Source organism: Oryctolagus cuniculus, chromosome 1 (genome assembly GCF_051225735.1).
Source record: "Oryctolagus cuniculus isolate XC-2025 breed Fujian yellow rabbit chromosome 1, ASM5122573v1, whole genome shotgun sequence".
Taxonomy (NCBI): Eukaryota; Metazoa; Chordata; class Mammalia; order Lagomorpha; family Leporidae; genus Oryctolagus; species Oryctolagus cuniculus.
Window position 1 is genome coordinate 133080936 of NC_142867.1, and position 14949 is coordinate 133095884.

The 14949-nt window shown below is 38.3% G+C and overlaps 1 pseudogene; it reads left to right on the top strand.

The window, feature by feature from the left end:
- The first annotated feature begins 10202 nt into the window (after positions 1 to 10202).
- On the top strand, positions 10203 to 11540 carry LOC138848402 (uncharacterized; annotated as a pseudogene).
- Positions 11541 to 14949: the final 3409 nt, after the last annotated feature.

Here is a 14949-nt window from a genome sequence, read left to right on the forward strand (position 1 = left end):
CCAGCAGGACAGTGAAGAAGTGGCATTTTCACTGCCCAAGGAAGAATATTAGGAGTGTAATGTGCCTTTATTTTTTTAAATCTTTTAAATTCTAAATCATTTCAGATACATACAGAAGTCCAGAAAAGAAAGTAATATGCATGTATTCATCACCAAGACTAAAGACATGGTAATATTTTGCCTCATTTGCCTCTTTCTTCACAATATAAAATGCATAAAAGCATTATAACTGCATCTTAACTGTACAGTCCTAATTTTCACAAAGTAAAGACATCCACATACCCAGTGGCTAGATCAGGAAAACAACTCAGCAGCACCCCTACAGGCCCCTCTTTGTATCACCTCTCTTCTCCCAAGGGTAACCTGATCCTAACTGGATACACCATAGACTAATTTTGACTGCTCTTGAGCTTCACATAAATGAAGCCATATTGTATATATTCTTGTGTCTGGCTTCCTTTGCAGAACATTAGCTTGTGCATATCATTGTATTTCCCTCATTCTCATTGTTGTACATGCTTCCATTATGTCAGTATACCATTTATCCATTCTCCTGAAGGTAGGAATTTGAATAGTTTCCAGTTTGGGGCTAACATTGCTGCTATTTATATTCTTTACATGTCTTGGTGAACACATACATGCAGTCCTATTGGATATATACAATTAGAATTATTAAGCTATGAGGTAGGTGTGTGTTCATTTTTAGTAGGTAACACCAAAGAGGTTTGTAGCATCATCATTCTAGATACCCACCAGCACAATTTGTCAGTTCTATTTGTTCCACATGTTTATCAACACCTAATTGTCTGTCTTCATTTGAGCCATTCTTAGGAATGTGTGATATCTTTTACTTAATAAAAATATTAGACTCAGTTAAAACCCTTTCATTCTCTTCCTCTACTAGAAATAACACTATATCTAGAAATTGATATGAATCACTTCCCTGTTTGCATCCATATGTATGTATACACACATATAGTTATGTGTGTACATAAAACAATATATATATATATATACTTTGTTATTTTTTCCTTCTGTTGTATTTTTTAACTTCATATTGTCTTTTTGTATTAAGCTATGTTTTAACACATAAGAATCATATTTATTTTAACTGTTATGGAGTAAGTCCACTATATAAATAAACTCAGCAGTTTATTTTTTATTTCTGTACTATTAGTAGCAGAGTTGCAATGATCATCCATTTATTGTCTCCTTATATATTCATGTTGATAGTTGGTTTAGGGTGCGTAACAGGAAGAGAAATTACTGAGACTTAATGTGTCACAGATTTAGCTTTATTAGGGATGCAAAGCTCCTACTGCCATGCTGGCCAACAGTTAATGTTTTCAGACTTGTTATTTTCATCAGTCTGACTGGTGTAAAATGCTATTACATATATATATATTTACTTGAGAGGTAGAGTTAAAGACAATGAGAGGGAAAGAGAGAGAAAGGTCTTCCATCCACTGGTTCACTCCGTATTTGGCCTCAAAGGGGCAGAGTTGCAGTGATCTAAAGCCAGGAACCAGAAGTTTCTTCCGGGTCTCCCACGTGGGTGCAGGGGCCCAAGTACTTGAGCCATCTTCTGCTGTTTTCCCAGGCCATAGCAGAGAGCTGGATCAGAAGTGGAGCAGCCAGGACTTAAATCGGCACCCATATGGGATGCCAGCACTGCAGGCGGCAGTTTTTCTTTTTTTTTTTTTTTTATTTAGTAAATATAAATTTCCAAAGTACAGTTTATGGATTACATTGACTTCCCCCCCATAATTTCCCTCCCACACGCACCCCTCCCATCTCCTGCTCCCTCCCCCATTCCATTCACATCAAGATTCATTTTCAATTATCTTTATATACAGAAGATCAATTCAGTATATATTAAGTAAAGATTTCATCAGTTTGCACTCACACAGAAACAAAAAGTATAAAAATACTGTTTCAGTACTAGTTATAGCATTAATTCACATTGGACAACACATTAAGGACAGATCCCACATGAGAAGTAAGTACACAGTGACTCCTGTTGTAGACTGAACAATTTGACACTCTTGTTTATGGCATCAGTAATCTCCTTAGGCTCTAGTTATGAGTTGCCAAAGCTATGGAAGCCTTTTGGGTTCGCAGACTTTGATTTTATTCCGACAGGGGCATAGTCAAAGTGGAAGTTCTCTCCTCCCTTCAGAGAAAGGTACCTCCTTCTTTGATGGCCCATAATTTCCACTGGGATCTCACTTGCAGAGATCTTTCATTTGGGTCTTCTTTTTTTTTCCAGAGTGTCTTGGCTTTCCATGCCTAAAACAGTCTCACGGACTCTTCAGCCAGATTCGAATGCCTTAAGGGCTGATTCTGAGGCCAGAGTGCTATTTAGGACATCTGCCATTCTATGAGTCTGCTGTGTATCCTGCTTCCCATGTTGGATTGTTCTCTCCCTTTTTGATTCTATCAGTTAGTATTAGCAGACACTAATCTTGTTTGTGTGATCCCTTTGACTCTTAGACCTATCAGTGTGATCAATTGTGAACTGAAGTTGATCACTTGGACCAGTGAGATGGCATTGGTACATGCCACCTTGATGGGATTGAATTGGAATCCCCTGGCACATTTCTAACTCCACCATTTGGGCAAGTCCGATTGAGCATGTCCCAAATTGTACATCTCCTCCCTCTCTTATTCCCACTCTTACATTTAGCAAGGATAACTTTTCAGTTAAAATTAAACACCTAAGAATAATTGTGTGTTAATTACAGAGTTCAACCAATAGTACTAGAACAAAAAATATTAAAATGGATAAAGTATTACATTGTACATCAACAGTCAGGACAAGAGCTGATCAAGTCACTGTTTCTCATGGTGTCCATTTCACTTCAACAGGTTTCCCCTTTGGTGCTCAGTTAGTGGTCGCCAATCAGGGAGAACATATGATATTTGTCCCTTTGGGACTGGCTTAATTCACTCAGCATAATGTTTTCTATATTCCTCCGTTTTGTTGCAAATGATTGGGTTTCATTATTTTTGACTGCTGTATAGTATTCTATAGAGTACACGTCCCGTTTTGGTTCCAGGTCTTAGCTATTGTGAACTGAGCTGCAATAAACATTAATGTGCAGACAGCTATTTTTTGCCAATTTAATTTCCTTTGGGTAAATTCCAAGGAATGGTATGGCTAGGTTGTATGGTAGGGTTATATTCAGGTTTCTGAGGAATCTCCAGACTGACTTCCATAGTGGCTTAACCAGTTTGCATTCCCACCAACAGTGGGTTAGTGTCCCTTTTTCCCCACATCCTCTCCAGCATCTAACCAGGGTGAGGTGAAACCTCATTGTACTTTTGATTTGCATTTCCCTGATTGCTAGTGATATTGAACATTTTTTCATGTGTCTGTTGGCCATTTGGATAACCTCTTTTGAAAAATGTCTATTGAGGTCCTTGGCCCATCTCTTAAGTGGGTTGTTTGTTTTGATGTTGTGGAGTTTCTTCATCTCTTTGTAGATTCTGGTTATTAACCCTTTATCTGTTGCATAGTTTGCAAATATTTTTCCCATTCTGTCGGTTGCCTCTTCACTTTCCTGACTGTTTCTTTTGAAGTACAGAAACTTCTCAATTTGATGCAATCCCAAATGTTAATTTTGGCTTTGACTGCTTGTGCTTCTGGGGTCTTTTCCAAGAAGTTTTTGCCAGTACCTGTATCTTGCAGGGTTTCTCCAATGCTCTCTAATAATTTGATGGTGTCAGGTCATAGATTTAAGTCTTTAATTCATGTTGAGTGGATTTTTGTGTAAGGTGAAAGGTAGGGGTCTTGCTTCATGATTCTGCACATGGAAATCCAATTTTCCCAGAACCATTTATTGAATAGACTGTCCTTACTCCAGGGACTGGTTTTGGATCCTTGATCAAATATGAGTTGGCTGTAGATGTTTGGGTTGATTTCTGGTGTTTCTATTCTGTCCCATTGGTCTATCCATCTGTTTCTGTATCAGTACCATGCTCTTTTGATTACAACTGCCCTGTAGTATGTCCTGAAATCTGGTATTGAGATGCCTCCGGCTTTGTTTCTGTTGTACAAGATTGCTTTAGCTATTCGAGGTCTCCTGTGTCTCCATATGCATTTCAGCATCATTTTTTTCCAGTTCTGAGAAGAATGTCTTTGGTATCTTGATTGGTATTGCATTGAATGTATAAATTGCTTTTGGGAGAATGGACATTTTGATGATATTGATTCTTTGAATCCATGAGCATGGAAGATTTTTCCATTTCTTGGTATCCTCTTCTATTTCTTTCTTTAAGGTTTTGTAATTTTCATTGTAGAGATCTTTAACGTCCTTGGTTAAGTTTATTCCAAGGTATTTGATTGTTTTTTGTAGCTATTGTGAATAGGATTGATCTTAGAAGTTCTTCCTCAGCCATGGCATTGCCTGTGTATACAAAGGCTGTTGATTTTTGTGCATTGATTTTATATCCTGCTACTTTGCCAAACTCTTCTATGAGTTCCAATAGTCTCTTAGTAGAGTTCTTTGGGTCCCCTAAGTAAAGAATCATATCATCTGCAAAGAGGGATAATTTGAGTTCTTCCTTCCCAATTTGTATCCCTTTAATTTCTTTTTCTTGCCTAATAGCTCTGGCTAGACCTTCCAGAACTATATTGAATAGCAGTGGTGAGAGTGGGCATCCCTGTCTGGTACCAGATCTCAGTGGAAATGCTTCCAACTTTTCCCCATTCAATAGGATGTTGGCCGTGGGTTTTTCATAAATTGCTTTGATTGTATTGAGGAATGTTCCTTCCATACCCAGTTTGCTTAGAGTTTTCATCATGAAATGGTGTTGTATTTTATCAAATTCTTTCTCAGCATCTATTGAGATAATCATTTGGTTTTTCTTCTGCAGTCTGTTAATGTGGTGAATCACATTGATTGTTTTGCACACATTGAACCATCCCTGATTTTTCCTTGAAATCCTTCATCCATTTGGAATCACCTCTTACTCCTCTGGGAGCATCCTCTTAGCCTTCTTTTTAGAGCAGTTAGATGTTTGAATTGTTCAGACTTTGATTTTAATTTCTTCTCCTCTGTATAAATAGCTGTAAACTTGAGTGCTTAGATGGCTGTCATGTAATATTACTAAGTGAAGTGAGCTGGGTGGGTGCTGGAAGCTAGAATACATGCCTCAGCTGAAAGTAAAAGCCTTCACTCAACTCACTGTCACTCAGGGGTAGGCAGACTTTGATATAAAGGGCTAGATGGTAAACAGTGAATTTTGTGGCACATGTTGTCTTCACAACCATTCATGTGAAAGCAGCTTCAACAATGTATAAAAATAAATGGGTATGACTATATTCCAATAAAGCTTTATTTAGAAAAGTAGGTAGCAGGTGACTGTTGCCAATTCCTGCCCTCACTGGTTGTTGACATAGAGTATCATTCTATGGTAATTTTCAAGACATGATCAAACTTTAGATTACTTTGTAAATTCTCCCTATTTTTAAATGTTGGCAACTAATTGTTTTTAATTTGCATAAACAGTATGGGCCAAACACAACATAGCAGTCAGTCTTGGCCAACAGGTCATCTACCTGTAGCTTCTACCTTCCCCTTAGTCGTCTCATCATTCCCACAACCCACTATCATTTATCCAGATGAGTTCCAAATTGCTATTTCCATCCTAGGTCTCTCCTCAGAGCCTATTCTGAACACCTGCACAGTATAACTATTTGATGCCTTTATTTACTATGTCAAAGACATCTCAGTAAAACATGCTTAAAACTGAATGCCTGAAATATGCCCAAATTCCCATGCAAACAGGATACTTTTCCAGTAGTTGTCTTACTGATACTCCCTGCCTTATCAAATTGTACATACCAGAACTCTGTGGACAGTTTTTACTTTTTCTCCTCTCCTTTATGCATGAACACATTTTCTTAATTACATTTTAATGTAATTAGCAAATACTCATGCACTATTAACACCCATATGCCTGCTGTTTGCCTGAATGGTTATGATAAATCTCCCCAATTCTGCCTTTGCCCCATGCCTTCCATTCTCTACATTGTACTGAGAGTGATGTTTTCAAAATCAAGTCAAATCAAGTTATCCCTTTGCTCCAAACACTTCAAGGATTCTCACACCCATTGGCTTAATGACCAAAATCCTTGAGGCTGACAAAATCTTGTAAAACTCTGGCTTTTACTCACTTTGACATTTTTACCTCCCCTGATTTCCCTCCTTCCCCGGGCTATGTCTTAGCAGTTCTTGAATGTTTTCGCATCCATAGACCTAGTGTAACTAAAAATTATTGAAGACTGTAAAGAGATTTTGTCCATACAGGTGATATCTACCAAAATACCACATTAGAAATGAAAACTAAGGTTCCAGTTTTGTGGTGCAGTAGGTTAAGCATCCACCTTCGGTGCCTGCATCTCATATGGCCACTGGTTCTAGTCCCAGCTGCTCTACTTCCAATCCAGCTCTCTGCTATGGCTCAGGAAAGCAGTGGAGGATGGTCCAACTGCTTGGGCCCCTGCACCCATGTGGGTGACCAGGAAGTAACTTCTAGCTCCTGGCTTCAGCTTGGCCCAGCTCCAGTCATTGCAGCCATTTGGGGAGTGAACCAGTGAATGGCAGATAACTTTCTTTCTCTGTCTCTCCCTCTCTCTGTCTGTAATTATGCCTCTCAAGTAAATAAATAAATCAAAAAAGGAGGAAATATTAAAAAAATTAAGACTGAGCAAAAATAAGCTATTAATTTTAAAATAATTATAAACCCATTACCCTCTACTGCATTACAATTTTTACTACACTTTATCTTAACAAAAAGGCTGAGAAGTGATAATGCATTACAATTTTTATGAAGAAAATTTCATGAACAAAAATATGTTACCTATAAGAGTGGTGGGTTTTTGTAGTTTTCTTGACTTTTTTAAAGATTTATTTTATTTATTTGGAAGGCAGAGTTACAGAGAAAGAGAGAAGTCTTACATGTGCTAGTTTACTTCCCAAATGTCCATAATGACCACAGCTGGGCCAGGGCAAAGCCAGGAGCCTGGAGCTTCTTCCAGGTCTACCATGTGAGTACAGAGGCCCAAGGACTTGGGCCATTCTCTGCTGCTTTCACAGGCTCATTAGCAGGGAGCAGGATCAGAAGTGGAGCAGCTGGGATTCAAATCAACACCCATACAGGATTTCTTTTTTTTTTCACATTTCTGTAAATCTCTCCAAAATATGCCTCATCAAAGATAATTATTCTCATAGTTGCTTCTGAATGTAGTTTTTTGTGATATGTTGGGGTTATTTTATGTTTACTTTTTAAAGATTTATTTATTTGAAGGAGAAGGGGAGGGAGATCTTCCATCTGTTGCTTTAACTACACAGATGGTCACAATGGCTGTAGTTAGTCCAGTCTGAAACCAGAAGCTGGGAGTTCTATCTAGGTTTCCCACTTGGGTGTCAGGGGCCCAAGTACTTGAGGTATCCTCACTGCTTTCCCAAGCACATTAGCTGGGAGCTGGATTGGAAGCCGAGTAACTGTAATCCTAACCAGCACTGAGATATGATATGCTGGCATCACAGGCCACATCCTAACCCATTGTGCCATGGTACCAGCACCTGTGATATGCTGTTGTTCTAGTTTAAGTGTATGAAGAAAATCCATTATGACCTAGATAGATAGTTGGAAAAGGGAGAAGTGTTTTATATTTACAATCCTTGTCAGATATAATTATGACTGTTCTGCTATAAGACTCTCAAACTAAGCAGGAGGTAGTTAATTAAAGATTAGATACAAGGACAGCCATTTGGCCTAGTGGTTAAGACACCTGCATCCCCTATCAGAGCTTGGATTTAGATTCTGGCTGTGCTCCTAATCCCAGCTTCCTGCTAGAGGGGATCCTGGGTGGCAGCAGGTGATGGCTCAAATGCTTAGGTCCCTGATGCCCCTGTAAAAGGCAGAGCTGGGATTCAGATTCATATGTTCTGATGGCAGAGCCCAATTTGCACTGTGCTTTTCCTGGATGGCCCCCTCCCCACAGGGCTTTCCTACATTTCCTTCCCTCTACCTGCAACACTCACATCAGTGCTTGTGTACTTATTTTTTTAAAGATTATTTATTTGAAAGACAGAGTTACAGAGAGGTAGAGGCAGAGAGAGGTCTTCCATCCACTGCTTCACTCCCCAGATGGCCACAATGGCCAGAGCTTTACTAATCTGAAGCCAGGGGCCAGGAGCTTCTTCTGGGTCTCCCACATGGGTTCAGGGGCCCAAGGACTTGAGCCATATTCTGCTTTCCCAGGCCACAGCAAGACCTGGATTGGAAGTGGAACAGCTGTGACTCGAACCAGCACCCATATGGGATGCTGGCACTGCAGGAGGCAGCTTTACCTGCTACACCACATCACCGGCCCACTTGTGTGCTTATTTCAAATGCTCATCCCAAACCCCAGCTCCAGCTCCTTTGGTTCAGCTCAGTGATGTACTTCCTTCAGAGAAGTGTCTCCCTCATATTCCTCCTCTCATTCTGTCTTCATAGCATCATATGCCTTTGACTTCTCAATACCTCAGTACTTTTAACAAGTATAGTTTTGTATTTGTGATTGTTAGATTAAATTCTCTTCCATCACGTACATAGGAACTATATGTGGTTTTCCTCAGGGACTAACAGTGTATGTAGCACATGGTGTATATTCATTAGATATGAATACTATTGAATAAAATCATTAAATAGTAGATAAGTTGGTGAATAGAATTTATTTGGGTGTAATAAAAGGAGAGATATAACTAAATCTAATTTAATATTATTCAAATGTTTAATTGTCATGGCACCATTTGTTGGAAAGACAAATCTTGTTCACTAACTGAAATACCTCCTTCATATTATCTCTAATTCTTATATATACTTGAATTTATTTTTGAACTTGCTCTTCTATTTCACTAATATATTTATTCCTTTGAACCACAGTTTATTTTGTCTTTATAAAAGTTTATTAGATACAAAAATTGCAGTATATTTATATTAAAGGTATTTAGAAAAGTTTAGCTCTCATTCTGGCCCTCTTTTTTATGTTCTGATATTTTCTCTATAAGTAATCATTTTCATTAGTTTTTCACGCATCCTTTGGCTTTTGAAACTATAACCAAATACTGTATATACAGGGTACATGAAACATCGTGGAAAATAGAATTAAAAGATGTTTGTTTTGTTTTGTTTTGTTTTTAAAGATTTATTTATTTTACTTGAAAGTCAGAGTTACACAGAGAGAGAAGGAGAAGCAGAGAGAGAGAAAGGTCTTCCATCTGCTGGGTCACTCCCCAATTGGTTGCAATGTCTGGAGCTGTGCCTACCTGAAGCCAGGAGCCAGGAGCTTCTTCCGGGTCTCCTACACAGGTGCAGGGGACCAAGGACTTGGGCCACCTTCTACTGCTTTCCCAGGCCATAGCAGATAGCTGGATTGGAAGTGGAGCAGCCAGTACTCGAACGGTGCCCATGTGGGATGCTGGCACTTCAGGCAGCGGCTTTACCTGCTATGCCACTGTGCTGGTCCCAAAAGATGTTTATTTGGGTGTGGCAAGATTTGAAAACCCTCTTTGTTTTTTTCATGATATGCATTTTCTACGATCTTTTTGAAGATTTTTTATTGCTACCCTTCCCTTTTTTCCTACACCAAAAGCAAACCATGCATGCTAAATTATACTCCTTTTTACTTAGAAATTACTTTGAGAGACCATACAAGGTTTCTAATGAGGAGAATAGTAGAAAAGCATTGTTAGGAATATTAAACTGGGAGTGGGTTTTAAATTTGGAAGTGGTAAGATTGGAAGACTGAGAACTTAGAAGTCATAACTATATGCTGAGATAATTGCCTGGATATTTATTGCAGCAATGTGTGTTGTATAAAAAGTTACTTCTCCCATCTGACCTGATGCACTCATTGTCTGCTCATAAATGGATATATTGCTTCATATATAACCCATATTTTCCTATATTTCTGGATGTCTTTTCCCTCTTGGGACTCTCCTGGATGGAGTATACTCATTTTCTCTGCATATACTGAATATTTGTTTCCCTCCATTTGCTTCTCTTTACAAATCATCTAATGAGTCAGATCCACTTACTCCGTGAAGGCATGCCTTTCACTTTCATTAACTTTTACCTATTACAGAATTGCCTTTCTGTTGAGAACAGAAAATGAAGGGAATTTGCATTTCCAATGTCTTTCAGACATGGAGACAAGACCCAAGAGCAAGGATTCAACTTCAGTGCAAGATTTTGCCAAAGAAGATTCCTGCCAGGTTGCAATAATAGACTGACAAAGAATAATGGCTTGGAAACAGCTCTTGAATGTGACAGTTGGTTAGAGAATATGCAAGGAAGTCAGGAGAGACACTTGGGAGAAATGTTCACCAACATGGTTCATTACCTGAAGAAACAGATCATGAACATGATGTTGATGGGGAGAACTACAGTCAGAAGTCTGTTCTTACCACTCAAGACAGAGTTCCCAAAGGATCCTGTTCCTTTCATACACTTGATAAAAGATTGAAACAGAAGTTAAGCTTAATGGAAAAGCAGAGAATGTCTAAAGAAAAGACGCCTCCTAACTGCAATGATTGTGGTGAACTCTTCACTTACCATTCAGTACTTATTCAATGCCAGAGAGTCCACACTGGAGAGAAATCTTATACCTGCAATGAATGTGGGAAATCTTTTACCCACAGAGCTAATTTAACAAAGCATCAGAGAACTCATACTAGAATTCTCTACCTTCACAGAAAGTTCATCCCTTCCAATTCATCAGAGAATTCACATTGAAGAAAAACCATATGAATGCTGCGAATGTGGGAAGGGTTTTAACCAAAGTATACATCTTGTACATCAGTTGATTCATACTGGAGTTAAGCCCTATGAGTGTAATGAATGTGATAAAGCATTCATTCATTTATCAGCACTTATTAAAATCAAAGAACTCATACTGGAGAGAAACCCTGTAAATGTCAAGAATGTAGGAAAGCCTTTAGACACTGTTCATCCCTTACTAAGCACCAGAGGGTTCATACTGGGGAAAAGCCATGTGAATGTAGTCAATGTGGAAAAACTTTTAGTCAAAGCACACATTTTATTCAGCATCAGAGAATTCATACTGGAGAGAAACCCTATGAGTGTAGTGAATGTGGGAAAACCTCTAGTCAGAGCTCAGATTTTGCTAAACATCAAAGAATTTGCATTGGAAGGAAACCCTACAAATGTAGTGAGTGTGGAAAAGCCTTCATTCATTCATCAGCTCTTACTCAACACCAGAGAACTCATACTGGAGAGAAGCCCTTTTGTAGGCAGCCCATAAACAAGTCATAGACAAGTCAAGGTCAGTCTTGGCTTGTGGAATTCCTGGGATGAAAAAGCCCCATACTCCCATGTTGAAGGAGAATGATCAAACAAGAACACTCTGCTAAAATTGACTATGTTGTGACTGTTTTGCAGAAAGCCTGATAAGTTGCTTGCATGTGTTGTTAACTTCTGAGTTGCCTTGAGTTACAGCTGGTTATGCATAAATATCTCTGAGATACTGGAATAAATGAGCCTTGATCAGACTTTTGTCTTGGCTCCATTCTCTGCACCCTTGTCCCTGTTTTCATTGCCACTCCCTCCTTCAGGTTCCGTTCAACTGGTGTGGCTGGCCCGCACACCCTTTAGATGTAATGAATGTGGGAAAAGCTTTAAGTGTAGTTCATCCCTCATCAAAGAATTCACATTGAAGAATAACCCTAAAAAATCCCTGAATGTAAAATAATGTAAGTTGGGTTTATAACTGTGTTAAGTACCTAAGTGTTTAGATGTAAAGCCATTGTATGCACTTGAAGACTAATTTTATATAAGCATCTAATTTCACTCACATAATACATAGTTTTGAGCCACAGACAGGATGGTTCTTATGTCCATTGATTTGCTTATTAAAACTTCTGTCCAGAGATCTCAAAATTTTAATATTCAACCTCTCAAATACCCATCCAAGGAAATGCATGCAATCCCAGAGAGGGTAGCATTATAAATTATGAAATTGTTTTCCCTTCTCCTGGTCATATTGGAGCCCTATTGTAGTTTGTCACTTTGGAAAGGAAATTCTTATTTGATAGGTTAGGTTGATAGCTTATAGTAGATCCTTATCATGAAGAGTTCACAAAGTTATAAATCTTTGAATCCAAAATAGAGATCCAGATATACAGGTGATACATTTCTCTAGAAAATTTCATATCTATTATCCAAAAAAGCTAAATAAGCCAAGAGTTGAAAGTTGTTTTGGATTTCCTTCCTATCTCCCAAAAGTTGCTATCTACTTTTATGAATATAAACAAAGTATTTACAGCAGGTTCTGAGTTATGGTCATATGAGTTATATTAATTATAGATTGAGGCACTGTTATCCCTGTATATAGAAATCTATCTTCATTTTCCACCTTTTCCTGGAGTTTGTCTGAAATACAGAGTTGGTCAGAATCTTAAGTGTTGATCAAGCCCCTCTTTGTTTATCCTTGGCATTGAATAAATCCTTGGTTTTCTAATGTCCACAAATATCCAGGAAACATTGTTTCTCCATGTTATTTAGCATTCTGTAAATTGTGCTGTGTCACTTTGAGAAAAGACCCCATGGGTATTGAGGGTTTGGAAAGCTGATGGATTGGATCAATGTGTTATTATATTTAAGGTTCCAGTCAAGAAGAACTGAAGCAACTGTGAGACAGTAGCTCATACATCCCTGTCAGGTATGGAAAATAATAACAGGACAATCCTCAAGCAACTCACTTGACATAAGCAGCTGAAAAAGCAGTTTCTCTGTCCTTAATGTTTATCCTATTGTTGTTATTGTTGTTCTCCATGTATTGGTTGGTCTTTATCCCAGAGTTCTAAAGATGGACAAGGCATGAAATCACAGTGATATATTAGCATAAATTACAAGGGTAACCAAGACCAGTGGTGGGGTTGGAAACACAAAAGCCAAAGGTCAAATAAATAGTAAAACACTATGTAAATGCCATTTTTATTCTATATATGTTCTATATAAAGAAAATTATGTAAAATGATAAAAAGTACAGATTTCTACTTTCTTCTCTCCTGACTCCTATCCTTCATGATCAATTATCAGTCTATACTCTTGTCCCTTCCACATAATCCCAGTTACCTGTACAGTTCCCTCTCAGTAGAACTTAATTTTATGATGGAAGAAAAGTAGGGAGATAGATTAAAGAAGTAGGGATAGTGAAGAGCACTATCATTATGGATGCATGGAATATAAATCTAGCAATGATGGAAATGAGAACAAAAGGGCTCTTGACAAAGAGATTGTAGAATGAACAAAAAACATTGAAGGAGATAGAGTTGGGAGGGAAGACTTGGGTCTGAAGGGTTTGGGTAGGATAATGGCTGACTCATCACAATATAGGAAAAGGAACTCTTTCACCACCTTAATATTCAGTATTAATAGTTTTGAGCAGACAACTGTAGCCCAGACCCATAGATAAACTTGGGCCTACAGTCCATTTCTCTAAATAAAATTTTATTGAAACTCAGCCACACGTTCATTTACATGTTGTCTTTGGTTGCCTTTCCTTGCAGTGGCAGAATCAAGTAGCTACAATAGAAATTGTCTTCTGACTGCTTTAACAAAATAAAACTGTGTAGCTTATAAGCAGCTGAGATATAGTTCTCATAGTTCTGGAAGTTAAGAGGTCCCAAGATCAAGGCATTGGCAGATTTGGGGTCTGATGAAGGCCTACTTTCTGGTTGATAGAAGGTACCTTTACACTGTGTCCTCACTAGGTAGAAGGGGGTCCATCTTATAAGGACACTAATCTCATTCACAAGGGCCCTACCTACAAAGACCATCACATAGGTATTGACTGGGTTTCAGGGTATGGACTTTGGACATTCAGTCAACAGCAGATTGTATGTCCCTAAAATATTTACTATTTGGCTCTACAGAAAATGCTAGCTCCTATGCTAGAGCATCTGTCAAGAAGTGAGGTAGAGACAGAGAAAACAGAGAAATTGGAGAAGTTGTAGTAATGGTGAAGTAATCCTTCACTAGGGACTTATAGCCATTGAAGTTACCTCCATGTACCAAACTGGTAAGCAGAGCAATGCAGATGAACACTGAGTTGTTACTACTCCATAACAGTAGCCCTGTCCCTCTAGTTTATTGTTAAGATTACAGAACCGTGTGAGTTTATGTGAAAGGAAAATAAAAGAGATGGGAAATGCATCAAAATGTTCCTAACTTAGGATGTTACCATGTGTTGTGGAGAGAATTGAAGCTGTGAAATGTTTTAAATATACCATATGGTTCAGTGAAAAGAAATTCATTTGGGGGCCACATTTAAACTAACAAAATATGCATGCCCACCATGGGTGTTTGAAAGTTGAGCTTAAAATCTACCAAGCTCAGTTAGCAATTGTGTGACCTTAGGAAGCAACTTATTCTGAGTCTCAGTTTCTTTATTCATAAAATGGAAATAAATCATCCCTTTCTCATAATGTTGTCATGAGGATTAAATAAGACAGTACATCAAAAGAATCTGGTGCAAAAGCATGAGGAGCCCCCCTTCCACTTACGCGAGCAAGTACTCCCAATTCCCCCTTCACTGTCTACATTTATTCCTAAATGAAGCAGTTAAGCATCAGAGTGTGGTGTTTGTGTGTATGTGTGTTTGTGTACATATGTGTACACTTGTATACAAGAGTGCCTCAGAAAGTCAGTGGAATTAAAAGTATGTATATTTTGATGCTAAAGTTTTTCAAAACCTGTGCATAATATATTTTCATAATTCAGATTTCCCAAGAGCTTTTAGAAGCCTGTGTGTATATGTATGTGTGTGTGTGTGTGTGTGTGTGTGTGTGTGTAAAATGATGTGGCTAAGAATCAGCCTGTGGAAGTTGAGAGTCATTGTATTCTCCATACTTTTTTTTTTTTTTTTACCTA